The 9,986-nt window shown below is 42.5% G+C and overlaps 1 long non-coding RNA gene across 1 annotated transcript; it reads right to left on the reverse strand.

The window, feature by feature from the left end:
* Nucleotides 1–320: 320 nt before the first annotated feature.
* Nucleotides 321–5,483, reverse strand: LOC105050178 (mediator of RNA polymerase II transcription subunit 11). Its single transcript, XR_002165211.3, has 4 exons — nt 5,326–5,483; nt 5,127–5,243; nt 3,503–3,700; nt 321–539 (listed from the first exon to the last, which is right to left on the reverse strand). It is a non-coding gene; the product is annotated as a mediator of RNA polymerase II transcription subunit 11 (long non-coding RNA).
* Nucleotides 5,484–9,986: the final 4,503 nt, after the last annotated feature.

Genomic DNA, 9,986 nt, shown 5'->3' on the forward strand with positions numbered 1-9,986 from the left:
CAGCAAGTTTTTGCCCTCGGGCCACATGCCGAAGCCTGTGCTCTGTGGCCGGTCTCTCTCGAAAGGAAAGATTATTAGCTCTTCATCTAACCATTGGGTGATCAAATTAAGGTACCATGCCTCTTCTAGCCATAATTATTAGGAAAGATAATAGGGGTTAAGCGAGTCATTTTTATCACTTTAAGAAGTGATTTCTATGTTTGCTTGCAAAGCATGCATGTATATTGTTTATGAATTCCCTAGTAAGGTATTCCTAAATATAATTGAAGCATCACCGCAACATGGTCTTCAAAACAATAACCCCATGCAGCTAATGCATCTGAAGTCAGAACTAAATTTCAGTCTATAACAAGTTCATTGAATATATCTCAACATATACAAGACAGAGAGAGAGAGAACACAATTCCTAATAATCGTTTGAGATATTAAGTGGTATCTTGTTTCTGATGGTGATCCGTTTACTTTAAGCCATACCGTAGACCCAATCACAGAATATTACAGCTGAACTCCTGATAAGAAAGAAAATCGCAGGTCTAATCCTGAAAAGAAAATTGAGAAGTGCATTAGACAAACACTATGCAAGTGCACTAATTGTAGTTATGATTTACTGAAGCTGACTTGGGAAAGGCCTTACTGTGGCATGGGATTTATATGAGCAGAAGCATGAGCCGAAAATAAACATATCAAAGGCCTTTGTATCGATATAGATAAACCAACCAGTATCTAAGTCCAATAAGAAGGAATAACCAAAAAAATTGTGCTTTAAATCAACTGAACCAAGGAGGCGGCCCATGAGTGTAAACCTGGTTAGGAACTTTTACACAAATGTAGCATTTATAACGTATAAAAGCAAGGGTTCTTGAATCCTTTTATCACAAAGAGGCTCAAACTTAAGATGGCTGAACCTGCACAGCAAAACAAGGAGATTTGAATAGCTAATACTGGACAGATCCCAAAAGTCGCCTTGTCTGGAAGGAGTTACTTGTGCCTCAAGTTTTGGGCAACTGCAGACTAACAAATAAAAACTAAGAAAGGAGGCATATCAGCAAACAAGAAAGTCAATTGGGGTACTATGTCCTTATGATGCAAATACTCCTCTCTAATACCAATCCACAAATATCTTGGTGCATTCTTACCAGGAAAATGACAACAAGTAACCCAGATGTCGAAATTTTGTAGATGAACAATTGAAAAGGAAATTTATTTACCTACTTCGCAAGGAACAATTGATGTGTAATAATCTTGCATCACTTGTCCTGCTAAATGTAATATGCATAGTCCTAAGACCAGTGGATACCAATAAGATCATTTTTTCGTCCCCTTTTTTTTAAAATAAATGAAAACAATGGACCAGAAAAACAGGACTCCGACCCTGACCCTCAGTCGCCCAAGTGTCAAATAACTGGCAGGGAAGAAGCCCAAACTTGTTAATAGATTATGGAGTTACATACTTGCCCAAGATGCTAAAGGAAACCTCAAACCATGCAAAAAGCCTGAGATGAAGATCTCTGTTCATCTGGCTACAAAGGCTTCCAATTGTTCATGAATAGTTTGAGCTTGGCTCATTTAAAACATGTTCAATAAGGAAATGGCCAAGCTGAAGCTACAGCTTGGATTGTAAACAAGCAAAACATTGACAGGCCCCAGCTTGCAAACTTAGAACCTCTGAGAATCATCTCTTTTAAGTGGCTAAAAAGCTTGAGTATTTATATTCATAGCGGAGATCAGCTCAAGCTCAAGCTCAAGCAAACCTTGAATGACTGAGCAAGTCTGACCAGCCAAAAATTTGGTTCAGCTAGTTGGCAAGTTTTGTAATCCTATATAGCATTGCTGTCTGTATGGGAAATAAATTTGAGAAACAACACACAAGCTGAAAGCTATAAAACTCTGTGAGAGAAGAAATCAAAAGGCTAAAAACTCATATGCTAAAAGAGGGGAAAAAAGGCTAGTAAATTACATGAAACAAATGCGAATGTTATAAAAATAGCATAGGAAAATCACTAATAAACAGATCCATGGAAATTTCCCAGGTTCCTTCAAGCAGGGGAGGTCAGTAGTAATTAAAAATCAAGTCTGATCATGCTACTCCTTTGCTGATAAATTAACTCCTCTAGGATCAATATTTCCTTTATGAAATAAAGAGGGTGGATCTAACAATAGATGGTTGCACCTTTATAGAAGTTAATTTTATATAATTTATCACTTTGATAGACTCCACTTACCCCTTTGAGTTCCAGGGCCTGGACTAGGAGCACCAAAGGCAAGCGACAAGCACGAAAGCCAGGGAAGGTGGCAAGTGCACTGATGGCAGGCAGCAGCAATTAGCAGCAGAGACCAGCAGTGGTGGATGACAGCTGAGACAAGTAGGGTCACATCTCTCTCTCTCTCCCCATGTGTGTGTGTGTGTGTGGAGTGAGTGATGTTTGATGCATGTTTGGTTCTACCTTGGACATGTTGCATCATGTCCAAGCAAGTCCATGAAGGTTCCCATTTGCCTCGTGATTCAGCAAACAATTTTGGCATGTTTCCCATTTTTGGGGATGACCAAACTGAATCCGTTCCGAATTGTAGTTGGAAGAAATTCTCAAGTTGTGTCTAAAATGCATTTTTGGAAACTATGCTATATCTAAAATGGCAATTATGTAATTAGGTTCTCAGTGAACTATAGAAAGTCCACAAAGCTCGGAGAGCTCCATGCAACATTGACTGTATAAAGAGGAAGAAAGAAACACATATTCTTTAAGAAAAGACCAAAATGATCCCACTCATGTTGGTCTCTTTCATTGGGGTGATTTTGGAGACAAAGAATGTCTCAAACACATAATGAGATAGAAAGATGCCTTAGCAATATTGAAATGCAGGCTTTGCGATGGTTCATCTAATGGAATTGCTCACCAGGATGTAAATGACTGCGATAAGTGGATCTATTGTATGTGGGTGACAAGTTACAATGCGAATCTGGTGTGAGTGGGAATGCAGGATGTATGTGAAGTCTACTACCGCAATCTGCTTGTAACTGGAGTGTAAAGCTAAGAGCAACAACATTCAGTGTGTACTTGTCACATCATCCTATCATGCAAGACCAAGACAGGGATATAGGGTTATTTTTCCTTTCTTCTGTTCTCTATACAAAAACTTGGAATTATGCTATGTCTATAGGGAAATATGTTAGGCGTTTATAAGGTACTACAGAATAAACTTGCCCAGCAAAATTCTGCTAGGCTGTCATTTATTGCTTTTTAAAACAATTCATGCATCAAGAGTGCACAACATAACAATAAACAATTAAATATTGTAGGGTGTTTCTTCCTTGGAAATATTATTATCAATTGCATTCACAATATATCCCAGTTAAGTCTTTGAATTAAGGAAAATTCATGAAACCATCTAAAAGCATGTTTTGTGTAATAGGACTGTTCCAATAAAAAATATTGTTTTTGTATAGTGAGCAGTTCTGTCATGATAATTTGAAATGAGGAAAACTATTCTATATATTACTTACTAGTTGAAGTTTAGCTTCTTCTCATATTCCATCTTTACACTGAACAATGCTTTGTTGCATACCATCCAACTGCTCGATAATGTACTCCAATTTCTTGCAACAAATCTCATTAGAAATCCTTTCACTATAATCACACTTCTCAAATGGACGATACTCACAAGCACTTTTGATTTCCTCACGCAATGTTGTTTGGATGTCCTGCTCCAGAATTGAACTTTTCAAGATTTTTTTTCTCAAATCACATGATGTGTGTGTGTGTGTAATTATTATTATTATTCCAGTATGAAAAGCTAAAAGAAACTATCTTACAAAACAAGCATGTGTAACTATTAAGAAAGTAAGATATCAAAGAAAAACACTAAGAGAAAATGCATCAAAGTGCATGTTTTAAAGGAAAATGTTGCACTATATTAGCATGTGCAAAAGATGCAGTAAATTGTCTGATGTCTAAACATAGGAGATGTTATAGACCCCTATGCAGATAATCGACAAGATTGAAGTCTTCATCAGTAGAAAATCAAATAACTTGCTCAGCTTGAACAAAAACTGGGATTGCAAATGATAATTCAAATGTTAAAAAGCATTCATTGATATACATCAGTTTGCATTAACAGAAGTATATACAACTTTCTGTCAGATATGATTTCTCTATCATTACTTGATTCACACTTCAGTGATTGATTGTCTGACAAAATAAGTAGAAAGCCTATAATTTTCTACAACTAGGATCCCAAAGGTAATGTATTTTGCAACATTTAACAGATTGATAGTAATATCTTTCCTCAGGTAGATACTTTCTCCATCGACAGATGCATTGGGTGTAGCCCTTTAGTACAAAATATGCCCTTTATGCATCAACAGACCGACTAACTTGGAATTTAACATTTTGGAGCCAGTGATACTCTAAAGCATGTTCCCCTTTAACCAAAGTTAGTAATTTCCAAGTCTTGTTTTTGTAAAACAGTCTTTTCCTAGTAAGGATCGGAAAGTGTTTCTTGAATAGAAATTGGAGAACAAAAGACATATCAAGTCAGCAACAAATAATATGGACTCAATACAATCAAGATCCAAGATGCTATATTCGCCTTGGCTCTGGCCAAATCATTGATCATAATGTTGTTTAGCAAATTGGCATGGCAAGGTTTAAGGTCAGCAGCTCAGCCTTGGCGTCTTGGAGGATTATATTTTGCTGCTTTGAGTTGTTAAAGGTGATCATTAGGCCAAACAAGCCGAAATTGTAACACAAAATATAATTACCAGATGATTAGCATACTAACTTAAACAGAATAAAGAAAAAGTAACAACTACTTTTATGCCATCTTCTAACACAAATTGAACCATATGAATTAACAATTAACTGACTTAAGCCCTTCAAAAGTTGCCTGGCGCTCAATCTATACAGAGCTTTCTTCCTAAATTTCCCAGATGGCTAAAGACCAACCCCAGAGCAAACTCATTGTAATTAAACTCACTCAGCTTTTCTATTTTTCTTGTTCCTCTCTCTTTTCGTAACTTGATCCCGTGAGATCATTTTATCAAAGCAAAAAGGAAAAGAACTGAGTCATTCCATATACCTAATTGTGCCATAATACCGACATATCCAGAGGGGTGGGAAGACGGCTACCTTGATGGACTGCATGAACTCGCGGCAATAGTTGGTGAGGATATCCTTTCTGGGCCCCGTGGAATTTGCGAGCTCGTCCATCACCGACCCCGCCAGCTCCACCACTCGAACTATTCGCTGCCAGGCGCTTAAAAATACTCCGTTAGAAAAAACGCGGCCAAAGGAAGGGAAAGGAAATGATTGGAATCTGGAGCATTACCTTCTCGACGAGATGAAGGCGTTGGAGCGAGGTTGTTCGGCCCTGAGAACTCATATCTTCTTCTCGGACTGCAGATCGACAGGATGGGGGAGACGGTGAAATAGGGCTGGAAACGGGTAACGGACCGGGCTTGGGGTAAATCCGACGGTATCTGGCCCAACCCGGTCCGACCCTATAGCTGACTGGATCCATACGGATCCAAATATCATACGAGCTAAAGCCAGTTTGGATCGGATCTAGAAAAAACTTGATCAGGACCCGACCCGACCCTACCTACTTGCCGCCCTGCTCCATTCCTCCAACACATTATTCCCATGAAACCACGGGGTGCTCGTGGTGCGTTCTAGTTGTATCTTTTACGCGGAAGAATGGCTAACCTTTTTTTTCTTTCACGATGTACGCCGACTGTTGGATCACATTTTGTACAGTTTTCAAAATATAATGAAATCTTATCTTCCATCTACAACGCGATCATGAATCTAATATAATATTTTAAAAATAATGTGAAGCATGATTCAATAGTTGTTGTTGTAAAAAAAAAATCAATCATTTTTTTACACAAAAAATGTAATTTAAACCCTTCATAGAGATCTAACTGCCTATTCTCAACCAGAGAAGGCCACTAAATTACAAACTAGAATGAGCTAGACTTCCTCTTCGAGAAAAAACTGATGAAATAGAGTTCCTTTGGTGCTTTTTTTTTTTTTTTTCCCGATAAGATTTGGTGCCTAGTTTGAAAAGCAAGCCGCATGGGAATTTATATGCTTGTTTTGTGAACTAGCATGTTCTCATTTGGGGGCATATTGCGAATTGATCAGGTAAATCATTTCTAGTTTTGGTGAATAATCTAGTGTTGGCTTTGGTTGAGGGGTTCGGGCTGTATCTTTTATGCAAAAGAGTGATTGATTTTCCTTCATGATGTTGCATGCATCTTTAAGTAGCTATTGGACAATCCAATAGTTGACGTCGCAAATGAAGGTGAATCATTCTTTTGTGTCAATAATACAATTTGAACTTTTGGTAGAGCACCTAAAGGATGTTTAGTTAATTCGGTAAATTTGACACATGCTGCAAAATAATATTAGTCCAATGATTTAATTTTCATGAATCCAAGCTATTTCCAGAGCTAGCTGCAGTTTATGTATACCACATGATCTAAAGCAATACTCAACCATGTTGCAGATTTTACTCCACAATCCAACCACCCATCATTTTGGCATGCACATGTGGAATATTATGCAATCACAATCAGTCGATCATTTAACAACTGTTCCAGGTTGGTGATCAGGGATCACAGCTTCACATGATTTGGAAAATCTGAGTAGTTTGTCAAGAGTGCTAGCATCTTATCATCTTTACTCCCCAAAGTAGTCTTCCCTTCTTGTGTAATCTACATTGAAATCCTTTTGGAGTGGGTTTTATCAATTTAGGCCAAAATGGGCTGACCTCTTCTAATGCTGCCAGCCAAATCACCAAACTTATTTATTCATCCATTTACTCAGATCCTGAAGCAACCATTGTGTAATCTAATAGTGGAATTGCATGAAGGAATGCGAATCCTTTTTCCGTGCGAAACATACACCCTCCAACTTAATTTTGAATCCTGATGCATCTACATGCAGCATGTTGTGGCCAATCTCCTCGTCGCCTGATCGTCGAGATCGCGCACCTGCAAGAAAAGTCCTCACTGATCGGAGATGCCTCCGATGGGGACCCTCCGATGCTCAAGTCAGAGAGGAGACTAGGCAACAGTGGGAAAAAGAATTCCGGAGGCTCAGCAAGAGGGAGAGAGCTTGAGAGCTTTTCAAGAGCTTACCAAAACTGTTGCCTTACCCCGTTTTATAGTAGAATGCAGTATGGTCCCGCCATTAATGGTGCAGACAACTGGAGAGTTGTCAAATCACCGGAAGGTTGTCAAATCATCGTGGGTTGTCAAGTCATTGGAATTAATCTATGTCCTTAGCAGGACAATGTCCCAGGATGATCGTACCGCATGTCCTTGGCAAGACAACAGCTCATAGCGGTTGTACGGCATTTGGACAGGCTGGCCGACTATATGTCGGTATTCGACTGTCGGAACATCGGGTAATGACTCAAAAACACCGTCGGCTGATCTGGTACCTTGTGAAAGTCGGACGTCGGCTGCCACCCCCGACAGTGAGTCGGTGATATGGGTTCGGCCGTTCGATCGTTTGAAAATCAGTATTGGTCTATTTGGCCGGCATACCTTTGGCCAGATATTGTCGGCAGTCATTGTCGGCATCGGTCGAACCGGTCCGAGGATAAGTCGGCGTACAGGGGTCAGTCGGTATATCCCAATAGTTGCCCCCCCACTCCTGAGTCTGATGTCGTGTTGGCCCACATTTCTACGTGGGCGACGGCTTCGGGCGAAAGGAGTGATTTTTCATCACATCATGCTCCGACTCTGACGATCGCACCAATGGACGATTCGATGTCAGACATCTCATTGGGAACGCAAACCGCCGTCTCATTGGGAACGCAAATCGCCGTCGGTTAATTAATTTCGAGATGCAGTTTTTCCGCAACGCATTAGGGGGCTATTGGGCCGGAACCATTCATGCGGATGGAGGTGACGTGGCTCGATCTAGGGCAGGTGCGTCGAACCGTCGGACCGAGGGAGGGTCCAGGCACTGCCACATGTCGACATCCAAAAAATTCTCGTTCGGCGCGCTTTCATCTCGATCGTCGAAGGGCCTTATATATATGCGGCCACTTACATCCAAAGCTTCACTTTTTGCTGCCCTGTTTCTGACGCTGAGACCCTGTCGAGTTGTCTTTCAGTTTCAGGTAGCTGTTTCCGTCCTTCTTCTTTGAAAGTTCTTCTCGAAGTTTTTTCATTCTTGTCTCCTTGCATCCTTACTCCCTTGGCATTTTCTTTTTTGTTCTCTTTTCTTGGGGCTAGCATTATGGCTAAAACCTCTCCTCGAGGAAGTCAGTCGAGGAATCCGACCGATGATTTTCGATCGACCCCGGAGGTGGAGGCTTCTTCACTTTCAGGGCCGAACGTCGAACGGCTTAGGGAGCAGTATGGTATCTCGGAGCAGTTTGGACTTTTCGCCCCTGGGGCTGAGGGTCGGGTTAACAACCCACCTCTAGGCCAGGTGGCTTTTTATGTCGAGGACCTTCGGGCAAGTCTTCGCTTCTCGATTCTGGAGTTCGTCCGGAATGTCCTGAATTATTACGGGCTTTGTCCGACGCAACTGATGCCGAACTCGATCCGATTAATAATCAGCTTTACTTTGTTGTGTCGGCTCTTGCCGACCTTTCCTCGTATCTCTCTCTTCCAGGCATTATTCGTCCTCCGATCTCATCCGAAAGTCCGAGAGTGGTGGTTCTTCAATCTCCGAAAGGGCCTTTCGTTCATTACCGATCTTCCATCGTCGATCCACGGATGGAAGAACCAATTTTTTTTGCTTTTTCTCCGCTACCCTAGGGGTTTCCTTCTCGCTAGGGCGACCCTCGAACTCAATCGAACGAAAACAGTCAGGTGGAGGCAAAAGACCGAGAGGACTTTCACCGACTGAAGGACGTGTCAGTGCCGAAGCAGAGAGAGCTCGTCACTGAGCAAGCTCTATACGACGCCGGCCTGAGTTCGGCTCCCCGCATAGGTACAGTTCGGTCTGTCGATCATTTTTTGATTTTTTCATCCGTCTTCAGACTTATGCTAATTTTTTATTGAAATTGCAGGCATACCGTCGAGAGTAAGACTGACAGATGTCAACATTCGGCAGCATGCGACGAGGAAGAAACTGGCGCCAGGGGTCGGACCTTTGCGGCCCCCCAAAAGGTCCCAGACATCATCTCCGACCATCGTTGCGAGGACGGCCGCGCAGCCTGACATCGAACGAGCGTCGGGCTTTGAACCGGTCATCGTCTTGTCGGCGCCGGCGGTGCCACCTGAGGCTCCATCCGAGGAAGGGACGGCAGAGGGGGTAGCCGAAGGAGTGTCGATACCCCCGCCTGTGGAAGAGGTTCGGGTCGAAGCACGTGAGCTCGAATGACCCGCGACGGCTCCCGTCGTGCCCTCGAGAGGAACTCAGTCGAGTTGAAGTTTCCCATCCCTCTCCGATCTTCGGGCCTGGACGACTGATCGAGAGAAGGCTCCGATGGCATCGACGGACGACTCAAGGTCGGCGGGCCGCACCGCATCATCCGACGTTCGAGTTTTCGAGGGAGTGTCGGCCCTGGCCAACCACAATTTGGCCAGGAGGTTGTGTCGGCAACAATTCTTCCGACCGATCGGGAGCTCTTAAGGAGTCGGCTGGTGACTGAGATGCTCTCTTCCTTTTACCCGACCATGATCTAGGTGAGTTCTTCTTCTTTTTATTTCCTCTCCATTATCACTTTCATCATTTTATTTTTCTGACCTACAACATGTCCAAGCTGGAGGTCAAGTACCAGAGGTTCGGCGACGTCCGGGTGGCCTGGAAGGATAGGGCCGAAACCGTCGAAGTCGAGAAGGCGACGCTGGTGGACCAGCTGAAGCTATCGGTCGACCGCGAGGCCAGGCTCGAGGAGGAGATTTTCTGACTCAGCAACGACCTGGCTACCTCGGAGGTGAAGTTCAGTCGACCCACGAGCAGGTCAAGTGCAAGACTCGTTCTGTTCATCGGCTGTGGCATGAGCGGGATGACTGCATT

The sequence above is a fragment of the Elaeis guineensis genome, chromosome 8 (genome assembly GCF_000442705.2).
Source record: "Elaeis guineensis isolate ETL-2024a chromosome 8, EG11, whole genome shotgun sequence".
Classification (NCBI taxonomy): Eukaryota; Viridiplantae; Streptophyta; class Magnoliopsida; order Arecales; family Arecaceae; genus Elaeis; species Elaeis guineensis.